This window comes from Zonotrichia leucophrys, chromosome 5 (genome assembly GCF_028769735.1).
Source record: "Zonotrichia leucophrys gambelii isolate GWCS_2022_RI chromosome 5, RI_Zleu_2.0, whole genome shotgun sequence".
In the NCBI taxonomy this organism is placed as follows: Eukaryota; Metazoa; Chordata; class Aves; order Passeriformes; family Passerellidae; genus Zonotrichia; species Zonotrichia leucophrys.
The window spans coordinates 7,604,605-7,619,386 of NC_088175.1; the positions used below are offsets into that span (position 1 = coordinate 7,604,605).

Here is a 14,782-nt window from a genome sequence, read left to right on the forward strand (position 1 = left end):
CCAATGGCGGCAGGGGGCGCAGGAGGGGGCGGGGCCGGGCGGAGCGGCCGCCTCCCCTCGGCGGGCAGCGGCGTCCGGCGCGGGCTCGGGTGCGCCGCTCCCTCGGGCCAGGCAGGAGCGGCCGCTGCCGGAGGTAAGGCGGGGCCTGCCCGCGCCCCCTCCCCTGCCGCCGCCGCTCGCCCCGGCGTGCCGCGGGCCCTTCCTCGCACCCCTCCGCGCGGCGTGGGCTCGCCCCGCTCCGCCGCCGCCTTCCCCGCGGGAGGCGCCGCTCTTTCCGGACACCCGCTCCCGCCGCCCCGGGGCGCGCTCCGCGGGCCTCGCCGCCCCTGCCTTCCCCCGCGTGGCCGGTGCGGGCTGGGCCGGGCCTCCTTCCCCCGGGAGCCGCAGCCTCGGTCGCGGCTCGGCCCGGCCTGTCCCTGTCCCGCTGCCCGGCCGGAGGGGCCGGCGCGTCCCCCGGGTCCGCCGTGGGCGGGTTCGCTCCAGCCCGGCCTGCGCGGGTTTGTGCGGAGCGAGGCGGCGGCACTGGCGTTCTCCCTTGCCCCATCCCCCCTCGAGAGGCTGATCGAAACGAGAGTAAAGCAAATGGCTTAAAACTGCTTTCCTCATCATGTGATTATTTTTTGTTTTGATTTTTTTTTTAAGTATGTTTGATACGGTGTGAATGCTCCCTGCTCCTAGTTCAGTTTGCCGTGGAGCCTCCCGTGCCCAGAGCTCGGGGGCGGCTCTGCGGGTGTGCGGCTCCTCAGAGCCCTCCTCTGGCTGGAGAAGAGTGCTCTGTTTTCTTTCCTATCTCAGCCCCTCTGCTTCAGCAGAGCAGTTAAATCTTTGGAGGAAAAAAAAGGGAGGGGGAGTTAAAATTAGAATAAATCGTAAACTGTTTATTGACAGGGGTGTTGCTCCTGAAGCAGCCTCGCTATTTCAGCCTTCCCCTATCGCTACAGCAGCTGCCTGTCCCATGAACCCTTCCTCTTCCTCACCCAGCAACACTTGATTAGAGTTGCTTGAGCTGAGGTTGTGCTTTGCCTTCAGTTCTTAAATTTTGAATTTGGCATGCAGTTTTTTAGCCTACATTCAGCTATCAGAATAGGCTCAGTTCTTCCTTTTGGAAGTTGTCCCTCATGGTTCTAAGCTGCTCTTGCCCCAAGCTTGGTATCTGCTCTTCTGGATGGACTTCTCCTTGGAACATAAGCTTGCTCCTGAGATGAAGCTGAAAGTAGATTGTTTTTGTCCCTTCTAAGAGCATGTAATGTAGGCACCTGTCTATTCAAGTGACAGCTTTGTTCTTTGGAAATTGCTACAATGTTAGCTTAATGTCTCGCAAGTGTTTTCTGCCTTCAGTTGCTGTAATCCCATGACTGTCAAGTGAAACATAAGTATTTTGTCGGTGAGTAAAAAACAGCTGTGGCATTCTGTATGTCCACTATCAGGTTCCTGGTACAAAATAGTAAGCCAGTGTACAAGTTGTGGGAAGGAAAGGCACGATGGGCTCAAAGGCGGGGGTGGCTTCCTGATATTTTTGCTCAATTAAGTAACTTAATATGGTAGAGATTCAAGCCTGCTGGCTTGTGCCTGAGTAAAGTTTTCAGTTATGTTTAGTAGGGATTGAAGTATATATTGCAGTAGAGTTGAAAACACATTCTTGACATTGTGTGCTGAGAAATAGATTTAGGCTGTTGGGGGAAGAAATGCCGCAAGCCCCAAAATCATTTGTAATCTGTATATCACTATTTCCAGAGATGGCCTGATCTGCTGCTGAAATCAGATGTGCCTTGAAATAGAATTCTGATTTCAGTATGGTACAGAAATTAAAAATAGACTGCATTATGCCTCTCTGTATGGAAAAGTGTACATCTTGATGATGTTTTCATTGTAATAAACCTACTTGGACATGTCTATCTGTGTAATACTTCGTCATAGTGGTGCTGGTTATGTAGTTAATGGGATAAATTGTGTAGTTCTCAGCAAGTGAGTATTTCAGTGGTTGCTCTTTGGAAAAAACAAAGGCACTTTAAGGATACTGGAGGTTTTAAGGGATCTGTATCTTTTCTAGTGGGGTGGCATAGTGCTCAGTGCATAAGACCTCATGATGCCTGTGGCTTAACCTTTTGGAAGCCTGGGTGGTTCTGTTAAGTCTGCCCTAGTGATGGTTGAAGTCAGGGTGGCTTGCTTTATTCTCAATTAGGAGTTATATTATGTAAAGTGAGGTTAATATTTTCTAAATCAAGAACATTATTTAGGAACATGCAGATAAAGACAGTACATAAGGGGTTTTAATTAATTCTGCTCTAAAGGAATTAGGGAAAAAAGTTTGTGGGTGTCTTCAGGAGGAACAAAATTAAAGCTAAGAAATAAAATTACAAAGTGGGCTGGTAAATTGGTAGAGTTTATCAGTTTCTTTTCTTTAAAGAGTAAGTATTTTTTCTTTTCTGGTCAAATATCTGTCTGAGGATCTGATTTAAGAAAGAGGTAGGGGAGTTAAGAGCTTGTTTTCTGTGGATAGATAGTAAACTATCTTCCCTAGAAAGATCAGTCAGGTGTTGATAGTAAGAAGCACTCTGTCTGCTTAAGAAAGCTTTAATGGGAGGCCAAGAGGTATGGGGACCAACCTGTAGTAAATAATGTAATAGTTGCAAGTTAGCAACCTGATAAAAGTGAATTAAGAAGTACATACTTTTTTTGAGCTGTTCTGTTGGATCTGGACTTTTTTTTTTTTGCCTTTCAGCATTTTGTGCTACCTTCAAATTAATAATTTCTTACCAGAAGTTTATATTTAATGCATGAGGCAGTCTTGTGCTTAGTATCTAGCTAGGTTCAGCTGGGTGGGGAGGGAGATAATGTCAAAATGACAGGACTTCCTTTTTTCAGTAGATTAGTACTACCTCAAGCATCTGTAATCAGAATACTGTCAAGACATGTTTTCTTGGATTCTAATTGTAAGAATAAATGTCATTTGGAATTTGATTCCTGACAATTAGCTACATTTGTGGTAGTTGGTGTTTTTTGTAAGTGTATCAGCCAAATGTTTAGCTAATTTTAGGAGCTTCTTTTGATATTATTCGTGATAGATTGGCTTCTTCCCAATATCACAGTCGCCACTAATCACCATCATCCTTTCCTTAACCTTACACTGGAGTGGGATTAGCAGTTTGTTCTTTGCAGAGTAGATGGATGCAGTGCATACAGCAGTGGTTCAGTCTTTTTTCCAAATACTTTATGCTTGTGCTCATGGTTGACACACCTGTGGTGGTAAAGCTTTTTATAGTAAAGGGAATTATTTGATTCTGACCATCCTTTGCCAGAGAACTTGTTAGAGACACTTCAGCTTCCTAGGTGTGGCTTTAGATGACTAATAATGTTTTTAACTTAGACTGTTATGTAAAATATAAGAAAGAGCCTCTCAAAACTAAAAGTACAGCTGGAGTTCTTCATTCTCCCTAAAAAGGGCCCATCAGTGTTGTCTGGCCTTAGTCTTGTGCATTTGGAGCTAGGCTTGTGTTTGTAGCAGTTAAGAGGTGACTTCATGCCCAAGTGTATTTTAACATTGCTTTGCATTTTTGGTCTTGCCCTTACTCTGCTTTAACCTTCCTTGCTCCCTTTTTCTGTTTTTAGCTGCTCTGCCCTACATTGCCTCTTGATTGCATCTCTTCTAACAAATGACTATTCCAGTTGCTCCATGTATCCCTGCCCTTCCTTTACCACTTCCCGTCCTGTTCAGGTAGTCTGTTACTCCTTTTTCTTTCTTTGAAATAAGGAAGAATTAGAGCTGTATTCTTTCATTTCAGTTCTGGGTTCTGTGACCAGGCCAGAGCAGCAGACCTGTCACTGCAGGAGGCTTCCACCTGTGTATCTGACCTGGGCTGCATCATGCAGAGGTGTGAATGACTGGGCTTGAGATCAGTTTTATCTCCAGCACTGGTGTTTACAGGCTCTGAAATTGGCCAGATGTACCTATAATACATAAAGCAGAAATAAAGGAAAATACATGGTTGTGAGAATGTAGCTGCTAATATCCTATTAGGAATCAAAATACAATGTAACTTGTAACTTAAGAGATATCATTTTACTTTTCAGAAGGATTTTCTGAGCCTGATGTTAAAATGTGTTGTGGACTGGGGGATGACAGATTAGTTGGTTTATTTTATTCTTGGGTATATTCCCAATATCTCTGAAGGAATTGGCTAACCTGTCCTATAAGTGCCTACAGCAGTGTTTGAACATATGGTTTTAAACTAGTGTTTTAATGTAAGCCAAAATTGTTTTTGTAATTGAAGATAGAGTGTAAAGTCTGTCAGTTCTATTCAGTTCCTTTGTTATTGTTTCTGTTCAGAGTGTGAAAACCTGCACTGAAAGGAGGGGAGTCAATCTTTGGGGCTCCTGTGTTAGCTATCTAATTCCAGCCTTTTGCATGCAGATCAGTCTGTAGATTGTCTTTTTTATATGTTTGTATGTATTTTAGAATATAATAAATAATTATGGGATCATCTTAATAAAACTAAGCCTCTTACATTACAAATGCTGCCTGTATTTCTTAGTTAATTTTGCTTTGTATTTAATGCTTTATAGCACTGGTGCCCAAAGTTTTCAAGTAATGTTTCAGCAGAGTAGGAAGAGGATGTGGTGTGTGGATTTCTGCTTCCACAGGACCTGAATTGCTGGTTCAGAACTTCCTGTATGCTGGGTCTTGCCTGGTGTGCCCATTCCCATGCCAAGCTAATGGAGGATGAGTTACTTTGTGGGAAGGGGTTGGTGCCAGCCAAGCATGAGTTGCAGGTGTTTCCTGCCCTTACAGCCCTTACAGGTCCTGTGGGAGTTGTCTTTGTGGCCACTGTTGGAGGTGCTTGGTTATCTTTATTTGATGACAGTTTATAGATGTAGCCACATAATAACTTCAAGAACTGAGAGAAGGAGATTTTGCATTTAACAACTTCTGCATTTAAATATTTCTGACAAGGACTTCTGAAAGATCTCTTTTTACAGGTTTGCCTCTAGGTGATTCAAATGAACTGATATCTGCAATTATATAATTTGTGGAACCGTATGTCTGCTTTGTCCCACTGCTCAAGTCATCAGTGAGGATGATAATCAGTGTTAGTTCCAGTACTAATCCCTGGGCTATGCTGGTGTGACTGGTCTCCAGGTGAACCTCCTGCCATTCACCACAGCCTCTTCAATCCAGCAGTGCAGCCAGTTTTCACTCCACCTCACTGTCCACTACTTTAGTTGGTAGTTCATCAGCTTGTGTGAGTATGTGGTGGTAGATGATGTTGAAAGCCTTCTCAATGCAGAGATGTGCAGCATCCACTGCTCTCCCAGCAAGGTTATTTGCTTCAACAGCTTCCCTCCCCTCAGCCCTGAGGCCACATCTGGAGTGCAATGTTCAGCTCTGAGCCCCCAGTGTGAGAGGTGGAGTTACTGAGGAGGGGCCACTGAGATGATTAAGGGACTTTGCTCACATGAAGAAAGGCTGGGAGAGTTGGGACTGCTTGGCCTGGAGAAAAGAAGGCAGGATCTCCTCAGTGTGTACAAATACCTGAAGGGAGGGTGCAAAGAATGAGGGCCAGGTTTTTTCAGGGGTGCCCAGTGACAAGAAGTAAGAGGCAACAGAGGATGTTCTCTCTGAGCATCAGGAAATACTTTCTCAGAGTGAAGGTGACTGAGCACAGTTTAGAGACTGAGTCTTCATTCTTTGAGGTATTTAAAAGCTGTCTGGATGTGGTCCTGGGCAGCTGGCTCCAGGTGGCACTGGGTGAGCAGGGAGGTTGAACAGTCAGTCTCCAATGGTCACTTTCACTGTGACTTTTTTTAAAATTTGTTTAAATGTTTGTATTCCTGATCCTATTTCACCAGAGATCCATCAAATCTCAGGACCTTCTTGTCTTTCTTGTACTTTGTCCCTTGCCAGATTCAACTCAAATGGGTTTCAACTTTCCTGGCATGCTCAAACAATACCTTGATTTTTGCTGAGTAGGCTGGCCATGATTTCACCTCTTCTGTTTCTTTGTTTGAGTTTTGTCAGGAGAGTCTTGTCAATTGATGCAGACCTGTCATTTTCACTTAACATCCTGCACATGGAGGTGGAGCATTCCTGAGCTTGGAAGAAGTGATGGTTGAAAGTTCACCTCTTTATAAAGATCTTTATAATGATGGAGTAGTAGCAGAATAGCTTTATTTCCATCCTGCAGTTTTCAATTGTGTACTCTTAGAAGTGGAAGTAGTAGGCCTCTAGAGTGTATTTTGTGAAACCATGAGCAGATGCCTGAGTTAACAAACACCTTGTGCATCAAATCTCTAGTTCCAGGCAGCTGTATAAGATTTGTTTTAGCATGCAAGGTTACTTGTATTTTCCCCTAAATACAACAGAATATAATTTATCATTTTCAAAAGTAGAAGATGTTAAGCATATAGATACTTTTGTTACATTTTTGATACCTGCTGTACAGACAGCATTCCAGGGATTGTTAAAATGGTTCTGTTTTACTGCAGTGGTAGTCACTATTCCTTATTCTGGTTTCAGCATTTGTTTTCCCAGACTTTCACTGAGATATGATGAATTGTCACCACTGTGCTCTTCTATTCTTTTGATAGAGTGGGACAGAGGTTGATATCAGTGTTCATAAAGTTGGTTTTCTTGCTTCTTCAAAACAGGTGGTAAAAAATGTTCTGATCTTCCAGACTTACCTGGTTTTCCCTGCATCTATTTACAGGTTTATTTATTCAGTTTTGTCAATTGATCCCTAGATACAAAAGCATTTCTTTAATGCATCTGCATAGTTTCTTGTTGAATATGTTACTCAGAAATAGCTACTGGCCTGTATCTAAAAGTCTGTGACCATTTGTCCAGGGTTTAGTTTTTCACATAAACAAAACTGACTTTTCAAAATAGGCTCACAGCCTTCTGGGTTAGTCTCCACTGCCTTACACAGGCTGTGGCGTCTGGGTGGTCTGTGAGCTTCCAGGTGGCAAGGCTAGAGCTGCTGGGATTCAGGAAACTGGTGACTGACACATTGCAGCAGTCTTGTTGTGGAACTCCAGCTCCAACCTCTGTAAACCAGAAACCAGCAGCCATTCTATAACTTCTGCTGCTCGCTTTGGAGGGTAACTGCCTGTCTTTGGATATTCCTAGTATGTCTTTTATATATATATATATATATGTATTGATGGTCTTGCAACTGGATAGGCCTTGATAATCCTTTCTTTGGAAACTGCCATTTTCAAATGAAGTGGATCTCAGCAGGAAGCTGAGCTGTGTATGGATGAATTTCTTTGCTTAAGGAACTTTGTGTGCTGGGATAGTATTTTTGGGCTTGCAGAAAGTAATGAGGGTTGGCTGGTTACTTTGGATGACCACCTACAACGTGTAATCTTCCCCTTTGCTAAGCAGAGTTGCACTGAGAGCATATTAATATATTAACTTTACTTAAAATAGAGAAGCATCCATTCCCTCTGGGGTATGCTGCACCTGATTCTGTCAGTCAGGAGCAAGGAAAATGGATGTTGTCAGACCAATTTGAGAAGCTCTGTGTGCTGATACAGTGAGTACACTAATAGAACTGTAAAACTTGGAGTTGCAGAAAATGACTGTTGGGTTTTCATGTGGTTGTCAGATTCAGATTGTATCTGTTCTCTGCCCCTATTTCCAAAAGTCAGCATTCAAGCAGTTATTTGTTCCCAGCTGATGCTTGGGAACAGTGAGCTCTGTAAGGGCTCATGAAATTACAATTTTTGCATTTGTCAATTCCCTATTTGAAAAAAGAATTCCTGTTTTCAAGACAATGACAGATAACATTATGATTTCCTTCTGTCACTGTAGGATGCCTGGCTTCTACAACCTGTTTCTCTGGCTTTCTGAGTCTTTGAATCCATGCCTGAATATAAAAAAACCCTGACCTGTTGCACTTTGAGTTTGAAGAAAAAAATGAATAGACTGATTAAAAATTACTTGCTATATTCTGTGATGTCTAAGAGTTGATCTCTAAGTGGTTTGGAGGTATAGTGTAGAGTTTCATATAATGATATGAACAGCCAAAAACTTTGCAAACTCTAGTAAACAGTGATTACAGTCTTAAAGGCATGGTGTATGCCTACTTTGAAAATGGGAAGTTAGTGCAATGATGCTGGTTTTATTTGTCATACTGGGGTTTTACTGTCCAGGACAGCAAAATTCTGTGCAACTTTGGGGAATATTTTACCTTTTGTAAAGTTAAAGTTGTGGCTTTTCTAGAAAGCTCTCAGATGCCAGATCAGGTTAATAACACAAAGCTGGTTTGAGCACATTTCTGCAGACTTCTGTCCTGACCCTACATGAAGCATTGTCCTAAGGCCTAGGGCATGGCTGCTCTAGGTTTGGAAAGTGCTGCTGCTCCCAAAATGGATTTTTCTCTGGTGGATGGAGATTCACCAGTGTCACCTGCAGCAAGATATCAGGTGCAGCTTTGCTACAATAGCCATGGTGTTTGTATTCAGTTCTGTCCTTTGTGTCTCTCAGGAAGGATTGCCTGGTCTGAGTAAAAGTCATCTCTGTCTATTAACAAATTTGCCTGACTTGTAGATAACAGTTCTATTTGTGGTAGCAGGAAACCCAGCTACAAGAACTGGGAATCCTAACGCTGACAGCCAGTCTTTTCTGGAGTCATGCTGCTGGTTTTTCCCTTGTTTGAGATTATATTCAGTAGGAACAAATTTTCTTTTTGGGCTGATGGATATAAGTATCCTCTTGCAAGTGTTGCAGGTGTGACTTGTTAACACAAAGTCCCTTTGTGGTCCTTTATGGCCAAAGGAGAGCTGGTGGTGTTGCTGGTGGGGGAGATGGGGCTGGGGCTGTGACAATGACAGCAGGCCCTGAGGCTGCTGCTGGAGCTGGATTCTTGCTGCAACACAGGAACCATGCAGGTCTCAGATGAGATGGAAGATGAGGGGTCTGCAGGGACCTGGGACCATTGAAAGTCCAGGCTGCTGGAATCTGGCACAAGTGGATAATCTTTGCTGCCTGTGCAGAAGTGAGATAGGCCCAGGAAACTAGCAAGGAAGGTACTTAGAAATAAAAACATTGAAATCTCAGTTTGGAGGGATCAGAGGCAAGACAGGCTCAGGCTTTCTAGAGATTTGTAGAAAGACTACAGAAATCTTTTCAGCTCTTCATCTGAACATTTTGAAACACTGCTTGTAGGGTCTGGTCAGCCCTACTCTGTGATTCAATGCAGGCTGGGGGTCAGAGGGATAGGCTGATTAAGCCAGGGCAGGAAAACAGATTCTCAGCAGACATGTTAACAGTTTATTAGGATACTAGAGGCAGTTACCTTGTGAAAACATGCTGGTCAATCCTTCTGCCTTAATACAGAGAGGAGACCTTTGTTCAGAAAGTTATATGGCCTTCCTAGATATTTTAGAACTGGAGTGAGCAATGTGCTTACTCTGTAATGTGTGCTAAAATAAATGTTTAAAATATTTCGGTTTTGCCTTGTGTTGTCACCTGTGAGCATACCAGAAAAACAACTGCTGCCTAGCAGTTCTCCTATCATTCTTCTAAATGGTGAGGATTAATATTCTGAGAAGATTATGGCACCTTTACTGGACCTTATAGTCTGTATGCATTTTGTTTATTATTTTATCAAACATCTGAAAGCTCAGGGATGAAGCTAGGTAACACTTAATACTGCTGTGCCTTTCTTGTTCCTTAGAGCCCAGTAAATGTGTATGTTAAAAGCTGCTTTATTTCAAACCACTGCAGGGTTTGAGTAAACATGGAAGAGACTGTAAGGTCTCAAGTTGCCAACTGTGAATGCCAGGAGGTGTGAAGGGGCTTGAGAGAATATGCTGCTTCATTTTCAAGGTCTAGAATAAAAAAATCTGAAAACTTCCAGTTTTTTTCCTAAAACTTCTAGACACCTACTGGAATAATCTCCATTTTAACCCCTAGCTAGGGAGTGGGCTTAAGGCAAATGGGTTTGGAAGACTTTCTGACAGTTGTTCAGCCCTCAGTTACATCACTTTTCAGGCATTCATAGCAGAAACTTCTTAACTTTTTTTTTCAATGTGCATAGCTCTTAAATGTTGTCAGAAGTTCCTCACCCAACTGTCTTTTGGGATTTACAAATGCAGAGTGCTTGGTCTGCCCCGGGTGGTTTGAGGACACTAAAATTGCAGTGAATTGAAGTGTAATCATAACTGGGCTTGAGGGCTGTGATCTCTTCTGTAAGGGTTTGCCAGAAAAAGAAGCAGCTCTGTAATAAATGTAAAATGGTAAAATGTTTCTTTCAAGCCATTAAGGAGAATCCCCAGATTATTTCTTATCAATTGCATTGCAGTAAATCTGTGCACTGCTCCAGTTTATACATTGGCAGCCATTGTATGACTCTCCTCCAACTTCACATGGAATGAATGACAGTAATGCTCATTCATTATTTCCACAAATGAGCAGTGATAGATTTTTATATACAGGTGTTCCATGAGCTGATGTTGCCCTGAGCCCAGAGCAGGAGGGCAGGCCAGGTGTACCCTCTGTGTGGCTGAAAGAGCAGCACATTCTCATGGAGGTGCAGTGCCACTCTGGACTTTTTGCCTCCATGCAACCCTGATCCTATACCAGCATGATGTGTCAGGTGTCTTTCAGAAGTGCACAAGGCACACAGCATAATTTAACAGCAAGCCTATTAACTGGCATAACTATTCCCACATCTTGGAAAGCCTGAGAAGAGGTACACAAATACCCAATGGATTTTTCCAAACTTGTCTTTTTGTTGTTCACTCTAGTTTCTGCTGTGGTTCCTGGCTGCTTGGAAGCTCTGAGAATTCAATAAACATTTCTGGACCTTGTTTTGTTTCTTGTGGTCTGATAGTGATCCCAATCTCTCCTGGTCAGGATGAAGTGCCACCAGTACCACCTCTGACTACATCTTTAAGGAATTAATCTGCTTCAGAAGCTTGATAGAGCAGCTGTGCTTCATACTCTTAGCTGGAAAAAATACAGCAGTTACTTTAAAACTGCTTAGAATCCCTTCTTTAAGGACAGGGTATTCCAGGAAGCAACTTGAAACTGTAGCTGAATTCAGATATTTATAATTTCAAGCACAGTTTAATTGTGCATGCTGGGTAGTGTCAATTCAGTGTCCAAATATAGATACTTAAGTAGTTTTTTGTTTCCAGCAGCAGTATTGAAACATTCAGCCAATTTCAGTCGGTACAAGACATGAATGTATAATGAAACTCTTTTTGAGGGCAAGAATTGTGTGTGTTGCCACATAGCCTAGAACAAGTCTTGAAGCTTGTGAAACTTGTTTTCTGCTCTGGATATCATCTTTCCTTCCTGCCTTTCATTAGAGTGGTTTGCAAGAGGTTTTTTGTAACTTTTTGAACATATTGGAAGGATTCTGTGGGCAGTAAGCTCTTTTCAGTGAAATGCAGGTGATGTATCTGTGTATGGTTACATCTGCATCAGCTGGCTGCTTGGACGAGTAACTTCAACATGAAGTTACATGGGAAGGGTCATGGCTGTGGCCATCCCTTTCTAGGATGTGCTGCCCATGCTGGGACTGGAGCTGTGGTTTGTCATTACCATGGCCCTACATAATTATCTAATTGGAAGGGAGCAGTGTGGGAGGCAATAGTAAATCATACTGGAGTTGCAGTAGGTGTAGAAAGCAGAGGGTAGGCAAAGGTGTTAAAGCAAAAACCAAGCTGAACTGAGAGGAGAATTTTTCAGTGTGCAGCAATAATTGTGGGCCCAATTGCTACTAGGTTGCTTGAGGGCATTCCACTTATGTGGAATTATTGTTGCAATTAAACAGTAGTCCTTGGCATTAAGTGTCTTTAGCTTTAAATCTCTTCCTTTGAGACAATTCAGTTAATTGGAATATATGTTATTGCCTAGTTATGTGTTATTGATGCTGTTGACTATAATGCAATTTAAAAAGGACTTAAAAAAATTTACACAGTGATACCCAAGATTTTTTTTTGCTATTCAGCTAGGCTCCTTTCCTTCTACTCTAGCAGTTACATGAAGAAAGTCACAGTAAATATGTAGTTATATGTATCAATATGCATCAGTCTTTTCTGTGCATTCTAGAGAATTTGGAAAAAAAAGTGGATTGTGTCCACCCACACTTTTTTTTCACTAACACAAATGGAGGAATAGGTTAAATTTTTATTAGTAGTTCTTTCCCCCATTTATATAGGTGCTGCCTCTTTTTTGGTGATTGAAATTACTATGATTCTTAGTAACCAAGACAGAGCTATATGACATCCACATTTTGGGTTAAAAGACAATTGCTGTGGAAATATAATGCTTAGATAGCATCATTCTACAGTCCTAATTGCATGCAAGACCTTGCCAGAATTTCAAAGCACATCAGCTGTCTTGGACTGGGACAGAACTTCTGCTCTTAGCTGCTCACTCTGGAGCAATGTATTGAGTGTTACAGTGTTTTGTTGCACCTCTATTAACATAGTATTGCCTAATTTGAACTTGTCCCTTCATAGTTATCAATGTAACTAATTTTTTCTACTTTTGCAAAGTAGTCTGACTAAGCAAAATACAGGAAATGGTGATGGCAGATTTTTGGTCTCATTAGTCATCATTAATATTGAGATTTCCATGGAGTTGCTTGGTAAATGTGCCAGCATGGCCAAGGAGTTGCTGTCTGAAGTGACATACTGAAGTGATTTTGAGCCTTGTTGGCACATTGCAATGGCAAGTAGAACAGATTGTGTTAAGCCATCACAGGATCTAGTTTTGAAAATTGTGGAATATTCAGATCTTTACAAAGCCATTTAAGTACAGCAAAGGTAGCACATAATTACTAGTTCATGTCTTAGCATATGAACACTTTTACTTAAGCATTGTGTAGCATGTATGTGCACAGGATAACAGGTAAAATCAAAGTAACTTTCTATTACATACTGGCTAATAAATATTTTGGTCCATATTAACATTTCTGTATTTATGGTTTTGCCATTTGGGAAATTTTCTTATGTAAGCACTGGGAGGCTCGATCTATACAACAACTTATCTTACTTGTTTTGTAGACTAAACTTTTTTAAAGTTTCATTTATGTGTTGAGGGTGTTTCTTCTGGGATAACACTGTCATAGCAAACAGCTCTTCCTGGACAAAGCATGTAAGTAGTCTTCTCACAAACAATCAGAATTTTGCATCTGGGTTTATTGGAGCATATGTTAGTCATGTGACTGTCTTATGCCTTAGTAAACAGCCCTTACAAAGAGTTCAGTAAAAAGATGGTCTAGCTGGAAAACAGATGCTTCGCAAGAACTGGACTTTTCTGAATAAGTATGAAAGCAAAAATGCTATCTAACTTTTTTTTTGTTTACTTAGTTGATGTTAACTGTTTTTAAAGCAATGGCATACATATAATGTAATTGTACTCAAACCCATCCTGTAGGAAGAGAATGCCTTCATTTGGAAACATAAAAACATGGACATACATTTCTAGTAATTTTTTTGCCAGTAAGTTCTTTTCATTAGTGAAGGCTAGAGAGACATTTTCTGTATCAGTCTTTATTTTGTCCCCATTGGGGTTAAAATTTATTCTTAATCAGTTAAATTTATTTAGATGATCGTACTTTTCATATGGTACTGTGTCTTCTTTAGAGAACAGCAAAGCTTGCAACCACTGGTGTGGTAGATTTCTCAAAGAAAAAAAATGCTTGTGAGAAGCAAGTATCCCAGAGAGGGCAGACAGAGGGAAATGCTACCTGTCTCCTGAAGGGAATAAAACCCATCTGCTAAGTGAGAGAGATGAGAAAAGCTATGAGAAGGAAATAACTGAATCAAAAGACTTGAGGCTTTCAAAGACTTTTTCTCAGGAATACTGTTCTTTTTAAGAAATGATGGTGACAACCTATTTAATTTGCTTTACCTGAGCAATGAAATCTTCAGAGTCCTATTGCAAATAGATCATGCAGTTAAATCAGGTCTTTGAAAAGAAAATAAATGTGAGTTTGTCTATGAGGTAGGAGAAGCTGCCCTGGATAATTTCACAGGGAAGGGAAGCTTACTACATTGCAGCTTGGGCTGCAAGAAGCAGCGTGAACATATCCAGGAAAATCCCTCTGTCCTGCTTTTCCTGTAGGTCTCTAAGTAGCCTGCTCTTGACTGCTGTCACTGTTGCTTTTCCTCTGGTAAAAGAGGTGAGGGGAGAAGAAAAATAAAGGAGACTGTGGTAAGGATGAAAACAGTAGCCTTCACAAAGAAACAGAGCAGGGCAACTTCTCACTATTCCTCCAGGAGATGGTGGAAGCTGTTCAGTGCAGTCCTTTGTAGATGGGAAGGTATGAGGGAGTGTAGTAAGTGCTTTTTAATCACTTAGAAGATTTTGGAGGAAGGTCTGTGGCTTTGGGTGGTCTTGAGTCCAGGAAGCAGACACTAGAAAGGGAGGGGGCAATGGTAAGCAGAACCTCATAAAATGGAATTTAAAAAAACCTGTAGCATGTAACCAATATAAGTGTGTTCCAGGATGTCTCTCTTCCTGCAGAACGTGAGTATCTGGGGCTGTGGCTTGCTGCTGGAGATGGCTTTCTTGACTTGATATTCAAATGGAAAGCCTAATCAGCTGGCCTATATTTTATATAGAATAGAGTGTTCAGATTAACTAGCAAGAAGGAGCTGCATTTGAGGGGTGCAAGTTGTTTTGGGAGAGCAGAAGATCCTAGGGCACTCTCTGTTAGTTGTGTTGTGCATTGGACTGATTATAAATACAGTATCTTGTCACGAGGAGCACATGCATCAAAGGTAGCTCTTCAAGGAAATTGTGTGGATTATGGCTAAGGGA

The 14,782-nt window shown here is 41.9% G+C and overlaps 1 protein-coding gene across 1 annotated transcript in view; it reads left to right on the top strand.

Moving 5' to 3' along the window:
* The first annotated feature begins 35 nt into the window (after positions 1 to 35).
* Positions 36 to 14,782, top strand: part of SETD3 (SET domain containing 3, actin N3(tau)-histidine methyltransferase) — a 59,529-nt gene continuing 44,782 nt past the window's right edge. The window contains exon 1 of the mRNA XM_064714557.1: positions 36 to 133. The gene's annotated coding sequence lies outside the window, so the exon portion shown is untranslated. The remainder of the gene's footprint in view (positions 134 to 14,782) is intronic.